This window comes from Mobula hypostoma, chromosome 1 (assembly GCF_963921235.1).
Source record: "Mobula hypostoma chromosome 1, sMobHyp1.1, whole genome shotgun sequence".
NCBI lineage: Eukaryota > Metazoa > Chordata > Chondrichthyes > Myliobatiformes > Myliobatidae > Mobula > Mobula hypostoma.
In genome coordinates, this window is record NC_086097.1 from 73,039,157 (window position 1) to 73,057,525 (window position 18,369).

An 18,369-nucleotide genomic window follows, 5' to 3' on the forward strand; every position below is an offset into this window, starting at 1 on the left:
AGCTACCGCCCACCTCAGGTTGGGCAGCCCTGAGCCAGTAAGATGCTGTCTGGCCGCTGCTCACCTTCCTCACTGGATGCTTGGGGCTCAGAGTTCACCTCGACAAGCAAGCTGTGAGTCCCCACCAGGTGGAAGCTAGAACATCTGCACCATGTCTCCCAGACTGACTGACAACCTCCAACAGATCAACAATGCCGGCAAAGTGACAGGCATTGACAGGGAACGCACTCCACTGAACATCAATGTTGCCTGCCTCCAGGAGACCCATTTGACAGATAACGATTCCATCAGAGAGTTCAATTACACCTTCTTTTGGCAGGACCTCCCTTATGAAGATCCAGGAGGGTATGGGGAAGGTTTTGCAGTGAAGAACTCTATCATCACTATCATGGAACCACCAACAGGCCGAACAGAACGGATCCTTGCTCTCCACTTACCATCACTTTCCGGCCCTGTAACCTCCTGAGCATCTGTGCCCCAACACTTTATTTTTCACCAGATGTCAAAGACCAGTTCTGTGAGGCTCTGGATAAGGCAATATCCAGAATCCCAAGCACTGAAGGATTATACCTGCTGGGAGACTTCAATGCTAGAGCTGGGGCTGACCACAAAGCTTGGCCTTCTTGCCTTGGTCATCATAGCATTGGCCAGATGAATGAGGATGAGCAGAGACTGCTAGAGCTGTACTTCCATCATGGACTGTGCATTACCAACACATATTTTCATTGTGAGGAATGGCACAAGGTCTCCTGGAGACATATACGGTCCCACCATTGGCATCAGCTCAATCTTATCATCACCAGAACAGTGTCCTTGACACCTGCAGTTACCACAGAGCAGACTGCGACACAGACCACTCCCCTGTTGTCAGTAGAGTGGGGCTAACGCCAAAGAAACTCCATCATTCCAAGACTAAGGGTGGATCTCGCATCAACACCTGCTGTACAGAGAACTCTGACAGAATATAGCAGTTCGCTGATGCCATTGAAGCCACAATGAAGAACAGTTCTGGTGACAGTACCCCCATTGACTCTGAATGGTTGCAACTCCATGTTGCCACCTACAGCTCAGACGTAACAGCATTTGGCAAAAGGAGCACAAGAATGCAGACTGGGAAGAAATGGAGCCAGTGACTGAGGCCAAGAGTAAAGCCCTGCTGGCCTACAGGCAAAACCGTGGCATCAGCACACGTAACACCCTCAAAGTTGCGAGAAACAAGGCACAGCAAACTGCCCAACTGCAAACAACTACTAGGTGAATTAGTGCAGCAAAATCCAATCCGCTGCCAACAGCAGGAAAGCAAGGGGAATGTTCAACAGCATCAAATCAGCAACACACTCTTCAGCCACCAAGAAGCTGAAAAATTAAGTAGTCGTCATGGACCATAGCAAGCAGCTTGAACGCTGGGTAGAACACTGCCTGGAGCTGTATGCACCCTGGAACGTGGTGACTGATGCTGCCCTGGAGTCACTGCCTGATTTGCCAGTCATGGAGAGCTTGATGTGTTGCCATCGATGGAGGAGCTCAGCCAATGCATCAACTGTCTTGCCAGTGGGAGAGCCCCAGGGAAAGAGCACAGCACTGTCTGCTTCAATGGAGCAACTTTTGATGCCTTTCCAGTGAGCAACGGAGTGAAACAAGGTTGTGTCCTGGCACCAACCCTCTTTGGAATCTTCTCCTCCATGCTCCTTCACTGTGCTTTCACAGGCTGCACTGAAGGCGTCTACCTTTGCACAAGAGCTAATAGCAAGCTGTTCAGCATTGCTCACTTGCACTCCAACCAAAGTTAGTACAGCCCTCATTGGCGAGATGCTGTCTGCAGATGATGCAGCATTGATGTCACACACTGAAGGCTGACTCCAACAACTGATTATCTGCTTCGCCATGCCTGCAGGGAGTCTGGGTTAACCATCAGGATGAAGAAGACAAATGTTATGGTCCAGGGTGCAGAATCTCCCCCAAACATCACCATTGATGGTTGCTCTCTTCGCCTATCTTGGGTTGACCATCACCAGCTCCCTGTCCCTTGAAGCTGAGGTGAACAGCAGGGTTGCCAAAACTGCAGCTGTCATGGCCAGACTGAACAAGGGACAACAGACAGCTGACAAAGAAGACCAAGCTGCGTGTGTACCAGGCATGTGTGCTCAGCACAGTCCTCTACACCAGCGAGGCTTAAACACCATACATCAGCCGAGAGAAGAGACTAAATTCATTCCACCTCAGGTGCATCTTGCATATCTCCTGGCAGGACAGAGTCACCAACACAGAGGTTCTGCAGTGGGCTGACACCTCCAGCACCCATGCACTCCTCAGCCACAGATGCCTCAGATGGTTGGACCAGGTTAAACAGAAGGATCAGGGACACATTCCCAAGGACATGCTGCATGGTGAGCTGTGTGAGGGTTACCGCCCACAAGGAAGACCATGCCTCCACTACAGGGATGGCTGTGAGCATGCCATGAAGCAGACAGCATCGACCTCAACACATGGGACGAAACATTTGAAGACCAGACAGCATTGAGGGCCGCAGTCAACAGCGGTGTGTGACGTGCTGAGATAGCAAGGACCAACATGCTCATCAACAGGACAGCCAGAGCTGCATCAACCACAACACCTTCCTCCTTCACCTGTAGCCGCTGTGAAAGAGACTGTCACTCTGGAGCAGGACTGGACAGCCACGCTACAAAGTGCAAATAGCCCTAAGTCTATAGGCCCAAGAACCATCAGAAAAAGTGTCACATTATCGTCTCTGAAGATGCATGGATGCTGAAGACGATCTACAGATGGAGATGGAAGAAAAGTCTAGAGTGTTTCCCATTACAAACACTCACAAAGGGATTTGTCATTATAATAGGCTTACCTCTGGAGCAGCATCTGCACCTGCACTCTGGCAGACAGCTCTGGACCAGGTGCTGCAAGGCTGCCCAGGCACTCAGTGTTACCTGGATGACATCACTGTTACCTGTAAGGATGACAAGGAACATCTCCAATATCTCAAGTGTGACGAGAATACACATAGATTAAGATGTTAGCTGGCCTGTGCTGGCACCAGTGGGATCAGTAGTTGGTCTGCCACCTGTCTTCAGGAGAGAGAGAGATAAGGAAAACAATGGAGCAGCATTTGGAGATGTTAATGAAGGGGAAGGAGAGCTGTCAAGATCGGCTCCCCCTTTGAACCCCAAACTGTTTGAAGTGATGGACAGGTGATACCCCAGCAGGAGGATAAAAAGGGACAGGTTCACTAAGGCAAGACACACACGACACCCGAGGTAATGAGACCCTGGAAGCAGTGCGTCTCTCACAAGTCGGTGAGAAGTTTTGGAAGGCCGGTTGCGGGACCAGGCCATAGATGCACAGGGTGGAAAGGCACGATCAGCGGGAACCTGGTGTGTGCCCAACCTTGCCTGGGTGCCGGGTTCACCGCAGAGAAACGATCGTATCTGGAAACGGAGGGGTCACGGTCGGTGACCTCAGATGACATCACAAAGGGCTCGCACGAAAGCTGACTGCGAAGGTCTGTGTGTGGAAGCCATTTGAATATTCATTCGTTTTTGCTCTCTCTCTCCTTCCCCCCACTGTCCATCTCTCATGGCAGCGATTACTGCGAACTGAACTGAACTAAATTGAACTGAACTTTGCGTCACTTTGAAACTGGTCATTTACCCCTAGACAACGATAGAGCTTGATTAATCCTGTTATCTTAATTCTGTGTACATGTGTGTTTATCATTGCTGAACTGTTGCATTTATTATCCTTTTGATTAGAGTACTGTGTTGCTTGTTTCTTTAATAAAACTTTCTTAGTTCTAGTAATCCAGACTCCAACTGAGTGATCCATTTCTGCTGGTTTAGCAACCCAGTTACGGGGTACATAACATAAGTGGGGTTCTCGTTCGCGATTTTGAACGCTAAATTTGGAACGGAGTAAATTGATTGGGTCAAAATTCCCGAAAGAAAGAAAAGACAAACAGCAGAAATGGAGGCTGAGGAAATTATAAAGGCGCCAACCTTGGAGGCATTAGAGGATGCCAGGAAATCGGAATTGGTAGCTGTGGCCAAACGGTTGAATCTTGCTAAGGGGAAGTCGACAATGAGGAGAGAGGAGATACACAGAGCTATCGTAGAGCATTATGTATCTAAAGGTGTGTTTCCCCAAGGGGAGCTGGAGGTGGTGTCTATTGAAAAACCTGCCGGAGACGCGGTACAGGTGCAGCTTGAAAAACTGACACTCGAGCACGAGTTCCGGGTACGACAGTTGGAGCGAGAAGAGAAGGAGAGAGAGTTAGAAAGGCAAGAGAAAGAGAAAGAGTTAGAAAGGCAGGAGAGAAAGAGGGAGAGAGAGAGAGGGAGAGAGAAAGGAGAAACAGAGGGAAAGGGAATTCGAGCTGGAGAAGTTAAGGATAAGGGCAGAGCAGGGGCCCATGCCGAACCAAGGTGGAGGGTTCCGGGCGACCCAGGAGGTTAGGCTGGTTCCCCCATTTGACGATACCGGCGTGGATCAGTACTTTCTCCATTTCGAAAAAGTTGCTGCAAGTCAAGACTGGCCGAAGGATAAGTGGGCTGTTTTGTTTCAGAGTGTACTGAAAGGGAAAGCCCAACAAGCTTATTCAGCTTTGTCCGCGGAAGATGCCCAGAGGTACGAGGTGGTGAAAGAGGCCATCCTCAGGATTTATGAGTTGGTCCCAGAGGCATACCGGCAGAGGTTCCGGAATGCAAGGAAGCAGTGGGACCGCACATATTTAGAGTTTGCCCGTGAGATGCAGACATATTGTGAGGTTGGTGCGCCTCGAAGGGAGTAGAGGGGGATTATGACAGACTGCTACCGCTGATCCTGATTGAGCAGTTTAAAGGTTGTGTCCCTGAGGGAATGAGACCCTACCTAGATGAGAAAGAGGCAGCCACATTAGCCGCAACTGCTAAGTTAGCGGATGAGTATGCGTTGACGCATAAAATGAAGTTTTCCCAGAGTAAAGGCTACCAGAAGGGTAGTCAGGACGGCGGGGAGAGTCCGCCAGAAAAGTCAGAAAGTAAGCCGGGGACTAGTGAGAAGGATAAAGTAGACCGGGAGCAGTCTGGTAGGAAGTCTCCTGCCAAACCTGGCTACTGTGCTCCACCCCTTGAACTCATTACCACAGATCAGGAAGAAATGGCAATGGACAAAGCAGTATGAGGAGACTTTCCAAAAGGCAAAGAAAATAGTGACCAGACATTGTACTCACACATTATGATTCACATCATCCAGTGAAACTTGCCATGAAGTGCTCAGGATGCCAACATGTCTCTGGGAAAGGTGTCCAGAGCTGTCAGAAAGAACTCCTGCAGTCCCAAGTCAATTCCCACAGCGACCATAGAGGAAGTCCCAGAACCTGAGATTGTTTCACAGCCACGTCTCACCTGCCAACCAGGAAAGATATTATCCCACAAGAGTAAGAAAGCCTCCACAGCGATTGCATCCTTAGGTCTGTATGGGACAGTTTAAAATTTACTTTGCTGTGGATGTCTGTATAGTAGTTGCATTATGCAGAGGTGCTCGATAAAGTCGTCCTCAATTTACAACGCATTGATGCAGAGGAGGTCAAATCAGAAGCACGATTGACGACCCCAGCAGATGGAGGTGAGGGAGGAGGTGTATGGGCAGGTGTAGCATTTATCCCACTTGCAATTAGGAAGGAAATTAGTTTGGAACGACAAATGGACAAGGGAATTGTGGAGAGAGTGATCACCGTGGAAAGTGGCAAGGGTGGTGAAGGCAAAGCTATGTTTAGTGGTGGGATCCCTTTGCAGATGGCAGAAGTTGCGGAGGATGATGTGTTGGATATGGAGCCTCATGGGGTGGAAGATGAGGACAAGAGGAACTCTACCACTGTTAAGGCAGCAGGAAGATGCGGTGAGTGCGTATGTTCGGGAAATGGAGGAGATGCGGATGAGGGCAGCATCAATAATGAAGGGAGGGAAACCCTGTTCTTTAAGGAAGGAGGACATATCTGACATTCTGGAACATTCTGAGAATGGATGTGGTGGAGGGAAAGGAACTGAGAAAAGGAAAAACTGCATTTCTACAGAAGAAATGGTAGGAAGAGGTATAGTCGAGATAACCGGGAGACTCAGTAGGTTTATAAGAGTAGTCGGTTGACAGTTTGTGTCCAGATTTGTAGACAGAGAGATCGAGTAAAGAGGAGGGAGGTGTCAGAGACAGACTAAGTGAATTTAAGGGCAGGATGGAAGTTAGAAACAAAGTTAATAAAATTGATTAGCTCAGCATGGGTACATGAAACAGTGCCAGCGCAATCATCAGTGTAGCAGAGGAAGAGTTGCGGAGTATAACCAGGGAAGGCTTCGAACATGGACTGTTCCACGTAGCCAACGAAGAGGCAGGCATAGCTGGGGCCCGTGTGAGTGCCCATGGCTACCCCTGGAGTTTGAGAAAATGAGAGGAGCTGAAGGAAAAATTGTTCAGGGGTGAGGACGAGTTCTGCCAGATGGAGGAGGGTGGTAGTGGAGGGTGATTGGTTAGTTCTTTCGTCAAGAAAAAGTGGAAAGCTTTGAGACAAGAAAGAAACAGCGAGCTCACTCCTTCTTCCCACTGCCTTAACAATGATGAAGTTACTCTTCTCCTTGCCTATTGTACCATCCCATCTGCCTTTACATCCAACACATTATCCATAACTTCCGCCATTTCCAAAGGGGCCCTACCACTAAACCTATCTTTACCTCCACCCGGCTGCCCCTGCTTTCTCCAGGGATCGCTCCCTCTGCAATTCCCTTGTCCATTCGTCTCTGCCCATTATTCCCAACCTGGCACAAATCCCTGAAAGTGAGATAAGTGCTATACCTGCCCATACACCTCCTCCCTCACCTCCATTCTGGGCTCCAGTCAGTCCTTTCAGGTGAGGAAACGCTTCACCTGCGAGTCTGTTGGGGTTGCCTGTTGTGTCCAGTGCTCCAGAGGCAGCCAACTCTACTTTGGTGAAACCCTGTTGTAAACTGGGGGACTGCTTCATCGTATATCTCTGCGGCATCTTCCACAAACAGGACTTCACGGTGGCCAAACATTTTAATTCCGATTCCCTTTGCCATTCCAATGTGTCAATCTATGGTCTCCTCTAAAGCCAAAATAAAGCCACACCTCAAATTCCGTCCGGGTAGCCTCCAACCTGTTGTCATGAATATCAATTTCTCCTCTTTATAAACAGATTTCCCCATCACCTTCCTCTATTCCCCACTCTGATATTCTACCTCTTCTCACCTGCCCATTACTTCCCCCGGAGTGCCCTCCTCCTTCCATTTCTCCAATGGTCTACTCTCCTCTCCTATCAGCTTCCTTCTTTGCCAGCCCTTGATCTTTCCCACCCACCTGGCTGCATCTATAACCTTCCAGCTAACCTCCTACCCCTTTCCTCCCCCCCCCACCTTTTTATTCTGGCATCTTCTCCCTTCACTCTCAGTCCTGAAGAAGGGTCTCGCCCTAAGTTTCAACTGACTATTCATCTCCATAGATGCTGTCTGACCTGCTGAGTTCTTCCAGTATTTTGTGTGTGTGTTGCTATTGGGTTTAATTAAACCCAAAAGATATAATGTTAGAAGGCTCCACCTATGAAAGGATGAAAGTGAGGTTTACCAATTTTTTTTAAAAATGAGAACTTGAAAAAAAAGCTATGTGAGAACAAGGCGTGCCTGGTGAGAAATGGACAAGTGACAGAAATGCAGCAAACTATGAAAACTATGGAAAAATAAAACCCGTTAAAAGTGGAATTAGTAGTTAGTATCTCTACCCTACTTACTGGAAATCCTCAGGGTGAAACCCCTGGAGGAGAGATGAAATCGATAAAAGATTTATTGAATCTACAGCTATAATGAGCACCAGCTATAGCGAGATGATATCAATAGAGAATAGTGTCCAAGATCTCTATCGTGTAACTAGGAATTAGTTCTGTTAAGTCATACCAAGAGATTTGGTAAGTTAAAACACTTCACTGTTCCAAGTGTATAATTTGTGTGTGAAATATGTTCAGTAGTTTTGTAACTGAGAAACATTTGGAAATGACAATGTGATATTGAGTTACTTTGGAGTAGAAAATAGAACACATATAAAAACTTACAGACAGTAATCCTGTTGTATACGGGTCAGGATTTATTGCGTAAGCATTGCGAATTGACTTTCCATCGATGACCCACTATTTTATCTAAGGAACCAAGAAACAAGATGACGAGCCACCCAAGATCAAAGAACCAGCATGGGAACAAAACGTTTCAAGACATAGAGGATTTAATAGTGTTGGATGTATAAGTTTATTTCTCACTCAAAGGATCTGAATTTAATTTTCTGGAACAACTGATTATTTTTGCAAAGACTTTGATAAGTTACTGAATGAGATTTATGTTGTTTAAAAGTTGTGATGATGAAGAATTGAATTGAATTTACTTTATTTCTTACATCCTTCATATACATGAAGAGTAAAAATCTTTGTATGTCTCCATCTGAATGTGCAATGTGCAAATTATAGTAATTTGTAATAAATAGTATGTACAGTAAGATACACAACAAAATAATCAATATAGCTTAGAAATACAATTGTGTCAGTGTGAATTAATCAGTCTGATGGCCTGGTGGAAAAAGCTGTCCCGGAGCCTGTTAGTCCTGGCTTTTACACTGCGGTACTGCTTCCCGGATGGTAGCAGCTGGAATAGATTGTGGTTGGGGTAATTCGGATCTCCAATGATCCTTCAGGCCCTTTTTACACACCTATCATTGTAAATGTCCTGAATAGTCTGAAGTTCATATCCACAGATGCTCTGGGCTGTCCGCACCACTCTCTGCAGAGCCCTGCGATTGAGGGAAGTACAGTTTCCATACCAGGCAATGATACAGCAAGTCAGGATGCTCTCACTTGTGCCCCTGCAGAAAGTCCTCAGGATTTGGGAACTCATGCTGAACTTCTTCAACCGTCTGAGGTGAAAGCCGCACTGTTGTGCTTTTTTCCAGATCGATTGATGTCAATACGGGTGAGCCTGTCTCCATTCCTCCTGTAGTCCACAACCAACTCCTTTGTTTTTCTGACATTGAGGGAGAGGTTATTTTCTTGACACCACTGTGTCAGGATGATGATTTCTTCTCTGTAGGCTGCCTCGTTATTATTTGAGATAAGGCTAATCAATGTAGTATCATCTGCAAATTTAATTAGCAGATTGGAGCTGTGGGTGGCAACACAGTCATGAGTATACAGAGAGTAAAGGAGGGGGTTTAGTACACAGCCCTAAGGGGCTCCTGTGTGGAGGGTCAGAGGGGCAGAGGTGAGTGAGCCCACTCTTACCAACTGCCAGCAATCTGGCGGGAAGTCCAGGATTCAACTGCACAAGGTAGGGTGAAGGCCAATGTCTCTGAGCTTCTTGTCAAGCCTGGAGAGAATTCTGGTGTTGAATGCTGAACTGTAGTCCAAGAACAGCATTCTCACATAAGCATCCCTCCTCTCTAGGTGTGTAAGGACAGTGTGTAGAGCTGTGGGCATTGCGTGATCTGTCAATCTGTTGTGTCGGTAGGCGAACTGTAGGGAGTCCAGTGTGGGTGGTAGCATGCTGCAAATGTAATCCTTGACCAGCCTCTCAAAGCATTTGCTTATTATTGAGGTGAGTGTGACAGGACGTCAGTCGTTCATACATGTTACCTTGGTATTTTCAAGTACAGGGACAATGGAGGATGCTTTGAAACAGGAGGGCACTCTACACTGGGAGAGGGAGCGATTAAAAATGTCTGTAAACACAGCAGCCATTTGTGCCGTGCACACTCTGAGCATCATCCTGGGATGCCGGCCGGTCCCGAAGCCTTGTGGCTGTTCACTCGTTGGAAACGCCTGCATACTTCAGCCTCAGAGATGACCAAGGTGCGGCTCGCTTCAGCGGCTCTCCTCAGGGGCTCAGTGTTGGCGACATCGAACCAAGTGTAAAAAAGATTTAGCTCATCTGAGAGAGAGGCGGCAAAGTTGGCAGCACCACTACATTTGGCTTTGAAGTCTATGATGGTGTGCGGACTTTGCAAAGAGCTGCGTGTGTTGTTGGTGGAGAGTTATGTCTAGATCTTGTCCCTGTATTGCTGTTTCGCTGCCTTGATGACTTTGCATAGATTGTAGCTGCATTTCTTGAGTTCCTGGTGATTACTGGTGGTGAAAGTTCTGTCTCATGCGGTGAGTGCAGCACGCACAGAACTGTTGATCCAGGGTTTCTGGTTTGGATACACCCTGACCAATTTTTCGGCAACAGTGTCCTCAATGCACTTCCAATGTTCTCAATGTAATTTGTTGTGAAAGGAGTTAAACTGTGTTCCTATATATATATTTTTGGGACTGAATTTGAACTTATAGACATACTGACCTGAACTGAAACATAGGTTAACCATAATGCTTAAAAATAGGAATTCAATTAGTTTCCTAACTAACTAACTAGGGATAACTAATAAGACATATGTTAGTCTGTAAACCTCTAAATAGGGAATAACACTAGATCTAATTAGTTAGGGAAATTGGACTGAAAAAGGTTATTCTAAAGAATCTTGCTGACTCTAACTAAAAAGGAATTTGGTTTTTGTTTGACATCTGAGATTTGGAACCTAAAACAGAATGTAGGAATTTTGAATTGTTCTTTCCCATGTAAGTATTTTGAAAATATTGCTATGTTTTATAACCAAACTTACCCCTAGAAGTGTGTTTTCTATTCACTACCTCCTTCTGATACCTAGAGCTTTTAATGCTATATAATTTGATTTTCTCATGAAGAATGCGGCAACCAGTCACACAAGGTAAGACAAACACTACACAAGTGTTGCTCTATGTATGTATGTATATATGCTATGATGCTTTTTATATTGTGTTGGACTGTATAGCTAAGCAGGGAGGAGTGTTATGTATTTAATATTTCAGTAATATTTGAGTAATGTTGTAAAAATATAGTTTGATTAAGCATTCTTTGTTGTTTCCATAATGCATTGTAGGTTATATGTAAAAGTTCATAAATGGCATACGTCATTATGCCAGCATGCTCTATGTCCATGCCTCACTTACGGTAAAAGCAAAGTTAGATTCACATCCCGGACTCTCCATGTTTACTTTTCCATTAGTTTTTATGTTTTGGAGTTACAAGGCATAAGTCTTTCCTTTGTTAATCATGTTTTCACCTTGATTTGCATCAAGTCATCATCTTTCTTGAGTTGTTTTCTTAACTTCTTTCAGATTTGATGCTGATTGTGGGATTTGATCTGAGTTGCTAAACAAAACCTGATTGTTCAGTATGAGTTATCATAGAATTAAATGTCAGAGGAGGAAGAGGTAAAGGATGGTTGATGTTTCCCAAGTCCAAAACGGTCACTGAAAATTCATTTCTGCGGTGAAAGTATAATTAAGCTGGAAGTATAATTGAAATTTTAATGGCTTGTCAACAATTTGCATTTGTAGCAAAACACACAAAATGTTGGAGGAACTCAACATATCAGGCAGCATCTGTGGAGGAGATAATAACATGTACTTAAATCCCTATGGGTGGCAGGCCAAGATGATAAAAAGGTTCTAAAAGCAGAAGTGGTTTGGGTCTCTACATAGATGAAAAAGATGAAGTTCTAGAAATGTAATAATCACATCTTGGTCCTCAGGGCATGTACAGTCAGCAATCCTGGCTGCCCTACTACAGGAAGGAAGGAAGGATTTTGTAGGTGATCCAGAGGATGTTTACATCAGCTGGAAATAAGAAGATAAAAGATCTCAGTTTTCAGGAGCTTGATGTTTAGAAAAGCCTAGTTCACCTCGAGCAGTTGTTAAGGGGGAGGATTGTATTGACAGAGGCAGACTGAATTCAGGTGAGGACCACAGTCTGTGTCAGGGGTACAAGAATAGTGCCAGGTTATAAATTCATCAGACTCGGTAGCACTGAAATGGACTACATAGTGGCAGCTGTGTGTCCTACTCATTTTCGAAATTCAGTTCCATTGAAGTCCAATGTTGTTTCCAACACAATGTTTCATCTTTTAATGCACTTGAAGAAAATCTAGGAATTTTTTTGTTTGTTTTTAAAAAGGGGCACAAGAATTTGTATTTACTGTTTATACAGGTGTTCTACAACAAGACAGAGCAGTATACTGGAAGTGAGAGATGACTAAGATGATAAGCCTTTCTTTTCCTTTAGCTTTAGTTGTTGAAAGGAAGGGAGAAATGTTTTACAAAAAATAATTGCACAGATTTTCTAAGCTTGAAATATCAGATATTTAGAGGAGAGAGGCAGTTACTGACAATATTTATAGACTGCTTGAGCTTTGCTTTTATGGCTTTTGTCATTTGATTTCCTTGATAGTGCTTCTAACTGCATCTCCAACTTCAGCAGTTGTGTTAATAGGCTGCCATTACCAGCTCTAATAGATTTGATATCAGGCAAACTCATAGTTTTGGGAATAATCCTTGCTGCAGGGCTGTGTGCTGTGCTTGTTAGTGATGGACTGAGCTAAGCGCAGTAAAGCCGAAAAGTTTCTGTAATCTTTCAGATCAAAGAAAATGTTGAAGTCCCAACTATGGTTACAAGGAACTGTCAACTGGCTTTCCCTCTGCCTGACTGTTTCTCTCCCAACTTTTTCCTACATGTGCAGATCTCTCTGCTATTTCTTGTGGTAATTGTTCCCTTAATTTGATTGCCTTGGGCTATTTCTTTTTCAGTAGCTTTCTCTAAGCCAGTCTCTCAGTTTGACTCCTGTCATACGCTGCAATATATTTTTCAGCTTGAAATGCTGATTGGCTGGGTTCAGTTTGTTGTTTGCTTTTCATATGCAACCTTGTCTCCTCATATGTTCTAAATCTGAAATGCTTGCTTGGTTGACTGGATTAAGTTGCAATATGAAAAGGCTGCATGTGGCACTTGGCTTTCTAAATTCATTTCTATTTACGAAATCATTATTTAATGTAAGGAATAAGGAATGATTTCTATCAGTATGTCCAATTGAAAATGAAACCAAAATGTTCATAGAATGTGATGATGTTACAAATGAGGAAAAATTTGTCTCTTTCCTCCATTTAATGCAGAAAATCTTTCGATAAGGTCATTGCAGATCGTTACGGCATTAATTTGGATGAAGTTCTACATAAAACACTGCCATGGCAATTTGAAACGATCACCAAGCACAGGGCACCATACTTGAACTAGAATTACCCGCAACACTGTGACACAATGGTGAAACCTGTAAACAAATTCTTTACTAAAACATTAGCTGGGCGGTGAAGCTCTAAGACAGGACAGAACTGCAAACCATTTGTAAAACTAGATGCAAGATGGAATGTTTCAGGTTACAGACTCGTCCTCACAATCTCTTTGATCTGAAACCTGAATCCTGATAAAGTGTTTCCAATTTTTTCTCCTCTCATTATACATACATTCCCAGCATCTTTTGCAGTTTTCAATTTTCACCTCATCCAATTGCTTTTTGTAGAATTTTGTTGACCAAATTAAAATAGTAATTACACCCTAGAAATGCATCTTTGGCAGTAAAATACTTCATGATATCTAGTCAGAATAATAGGGTGGTAAGTATTTGTTTCTTTGTTTTTCTGTCATTCTGCAGCCCTTGTTGAGTCCTTGCCCTGCTTCCTAAGGACTGATAAGGAGAACAGTGATGGATTGCTTAAACTCTTGAAACTAAACACACACATTGTTACTCAATAAAATGAAGTCCATCAATGTTGCTCTTTATTGGCTTCTAGTCAATGGCACACTCTCACACTGGGTGATGTAGTGCTGTAGTTAGTACTTTTGCCAAGATCAATCCTAACCTGAGCTGCTTTATGACCAGAGTTTGCCCATTGTCTCTGCGACCACATACTGTAGGTTTAGTCCAGGTTGATCCAATTCCTTCCCACACATTAACAGAATAATCCTTTCTCCTTTTTCAATATTTTTATTGATATTATATAAATTAAATGAATACGAATACAAAATTGATAAGGATACAAGTAAATCATATGAATTACATTATATTTACATCACAGTAATATGATCACAATATCCCATATTCCAAATCAAACATGTATAAAAAAAGATTGAATTATGAATTGGAATAGAATAAAATAATTGTATTTATTTTTTTAAAAATCTACCCCCACTACCAAAATGAGCTGGTTGGTAAAAAAAGAAAAAAAGAAAAATACCTTACAATAATTGACTACTGTAAATTACTCTTCATTGTAGGCAAGGGATTAATTGACTACACAAAGGAGCATTTTTCAGAAGGAACCAAAGAGTGGTGGTTGAAGGCTGTTTCTTGGAATGCAGGGAGATGTCTCGTGATGTACCACTGCAGTTTGCGCTGGGATCCTTGTTATTCATTATTTGGATACAAATGCACAAGATCAGTAAGTTTGTGGATGACACAGAATTAGAAGGTATTGTTGATAGCGAAGAAGATTATTATACATTACGGTGGAGGTATGAGGATTTCAAAACAGCTAAGTGTGAGGTGATGCACTTTGATAAGATAGGACACTAGAGAGCGTAGCTAGTGGAACAGAGGGACCGAGGAGTACAAGTGCCCAGATCATTGAATACAGCACAACTGGTAGGCAGGATGGTAAAAAGGGCATTTAGAGCACTGGCCTTCATCAATCAGAGCATTTAGTGTAGGAGTTGAGACATTGTGTTGAGATATTAAAACGTTATGTTGCAGATGCATAAGTTGTTGGTGAGGCTGCACTAGGGGTACCATGTGCAGTTTAGTCAACCTGTTTCAGAAAAAACGTGGCTAAACTAGAAAAAGTGCGGAGAATGTTTGAGGATGCTGCCAGGACTATAGAGCCTGATCTTCAGAAACAACGAGAACATATTGATGACTTGGAACCAAAATACAATAACAACTCTCAAAAGGTTGAGGGGCTTCAGGAAGCCTTAAGAAAGAAGATATGAAACAAATGGAGAACAGATATAAGAATTACCTAGGAAAAGCAAGGAGTGTTATCAGAAACTTGGGCTGTAAACTAAAAAATGGAACAGTTCCAGAAGTTTAGTCTCTGAAAAATCAATTGCAAGAAAAGAAACAAATGTTGCATTCCTTGTTGAAAGAAATCAGAAGACAAAGATTCAGAGAGATCGTGAAGAGAAGCAAATTGTTAGTGCTTGGTATAACATGAATAAGCCTCTTGACAAGAAGCAACTGGAAAAAATCTTGCCAGCACTGGTTCAGGACAGTCCTTCTGAGCTAGATAGAGACAGGCAGCAAGCACACAGTGACCAGTCTGTGGGCAGCTACAGCAAGTGATGTGAGTGCATGATCTGCTGCATGGCTTTCCTGAACTGACCATTTATCCTTTGAGTTTGAATGTATAATTTATTAATTTGCTACTGTTTGTTTTCTAACCTATCTATACCCTGGATGTAACAGCTCCAGTTCTCCTTGTTCTAACTTTGGACTTATGACTAGAAGGAACTGAGAGGTAGCGTGACTTAGCACACTACTCTTTGGAATCTGCCATCAGACTAACACACAGTAGATCGGTGCATGTTGGTCTTTTGTCTCTGCAATTTTTTTTTCTGTGCTTTCTTGGACTACAGACAGGTCTACCAAACGGAGGCAAAAAGAAGTGAAGTCATGGACCATATCTGGATAACAAAAGAGGAGGAACTTGCTATCTTGAGGCAAGTTGGGGTGCATAAAACCCCAAGACCTGACAAGGTGTCACCTTGGATCTTGTGGGAGGCGAGTACAGAAATTGCAGGGGCACTGGCAGAGGTATTTCCAACATTCTTAGCTATGGGTGTGTTGTGAAAGAACTGGAGGTTAGCTGATGTTGTTCTGTTATTTAAGAAGTGCTTGAAGAAAAAGCCTGGGAATTATAGGCTGGAGAGCCTGACATCAGTCATGGGAAAATTATTGGAGGTATTCTAAGAGACAGGATATGTAAGTATTTGAATAGACGGAGCCTGATTAGGGATAAAACACCATAAGAACAAAAGGCAAAGGAGCAGAACTAGGCTATTCCACCAATTGAGTCTACTCTGCCATTTCATCCTGGCTGATTCATTATCCGTCTCAACCCATTTTCTTGCCTTCTCCCTGTAACCTTCGATACCCTTACTAATCAACCTCCGCTTTAAATGTACCCAATGACCTGGCCTCCACAACCGTCCATTGCAATAAATTCCACAGGTGCACCACCCTCTGGTCTGTGCATGGAATGCACTGCCAGCAAAGGTGGTAGAGGTGGATACAATAGGGTCTTTTAAGAGACCCTTAGATAGGTACATGGAGCTTTGAAACATAGAGGGCTCTGTGGTAGGGAAATTTTCGACAGTTTCTCGTGTAGGTTACATGGTCGACACAACAGTGTGGGCCGAAGGGCCTGTAATGTGCTGTAGTTTTCTATGTTCTATGTTCTATGTTTCTTTGGCTAAAGAAATTCCTCCTCATATCTGTTCTAAAAGGAAGTCCCTCTTTTCTAAGCTATGGTCCTTGACTTCCCCATTGAAAGAAACATCCTCTCCACATCCACTATCTAGGCCTTCCAATATTTGATAGGTTTCAATGATATTTCACCCCCCCCCCATTCTTCTAAACTACAGCAAGTACAGGCCTACAGCCATCAAACACTCCTCATAAGTTAAACCTTCCATTCCTGGAATCATTCCTGTGAACCTCCTCTTAGATAACAGGTGCAATACTGTTCACGTATTCCAAGTAGTCTGACCATTGCCTTATAAAGAGGACTGTTGCAATCTAGTCCTCTTTAAATGAATGCTAATGTTACATTTGCCTTCCTTATGACTGACTCAACTTGCAGGTTAGCCTTCAGGGAATCCTTCACTAGGACTCTCATAATCCTTTACACCTCTAATTCCTAAATTTGCTGCCTATTTAAAAAATAGTCTATGCCTTTATTTCTTCGGCCAAAGTGCATGACTCGACACCAGCCCCTTTAGGACACCACTCTTCACCAGCAGCCACCAGAAAAGACTCCTTTCTTTCCCACTCTGTCTCCTGCCTGCCTGTCTGCCAATCTTCCATCCATGCTGATATCTTTATCGTAATGCTATGGGCTCTTATCTTGCATAACAGCCTCATATGCAGCACTTTATCAAAGGCCTTCTGAAAATCCAGGTGAACAACATCCCTTGACTCTCCTTTGTCTATCCTGCCTCTAATTGTCTCAAAAGAGTTTCTACAGATTTGTTAGGCAAGATTTCCCTTTAAGGAAACCATGATGATTTTGTCCTATTTTATTATGTGACCCAAGTACCCCAAAACCTTATCCATGGACTCCAATATCCTCCCAATCACTGAAGTCAGGCTAACTGGCCTATAATTTCCTATCTTTTGCTTCCCTCCCTTCTTTAAAAAGTGGAGTGACAATTGCAATTTTTCTGGTCCTCCGGAACCATTCCAAAATCTAGTGATTCCTGAAAGATGACTGCAATTTCCTCCACAATCTCTTCAGCTACCTCTTTCAGAACCACGAGCTGTCGCCCATCTGGCCCAGGTGACCTATGTACCTTTAGAACCTCTCCGCTTTCCAAGCACCTTCTCCTCAGTAAGAGTGACTACACTCACTCCTGTCCTCTGACACGCTTCAATTTCCGACATACCGCTGGCATCTTCCATAGAGAAGACTGATGTAAAACACTTATTGAGTTTGTCTGCCATTTCTTTGTCTCCCATTACTACCTCTCCATCTTTTTCCAGCTATCCAATATCCACTCTTGCCTCTCTTTTACTCTTTATAGAGTATATCTGAAAAAACCTTTGGTATCCTTTTCTATATTATTGGCTAACTTACCATACTTCATCTTTCCCCTCCTTATTGCTTTTTTTAGTTACCTTCTGTTGGTTTAAATAGTTGGAATATTATACACCCTCTCTTTTGCTTTTATCCTGTCTTAGACTTCCCCTGTCAGCCACAGTTGTCTGATCCTCCATTTAGAATACTTTTTCTTCTTTGGGATGAACCTATCCAGTGTCTTCTGAATTGCTCCCAGACACTCCAGCCATTGCTGCTCTGCTGTCATCCCTGATAGTGTCTCTTTCTAATCAACTTTGACCAGCTCCTCTCTCAAGCTTCTGTAATTCCCTTTACTCCACAAAACCATCAGCACTGGAGCATCGCAAGGATGTGTACTTTGCCCCCCCCCCGCCATTTTACTCACTTTACACCTGTGACTGTGTGGCTAAGTACAGGTTTGCTGATGACACCACTGTTGTGGGATGTATCAACGGGGGTATTGAATCAGCATATAAGAGGGAGATTGAAAAACTTGACTGAGTGGTGTAATAACAACAATCTCTCACTCAATGTCCATAAGACCAAGGAGCTGATCGTAGACTTCAGGAGAGGGAAACCAGAGGTCCATGAGTCAGTCATCATCG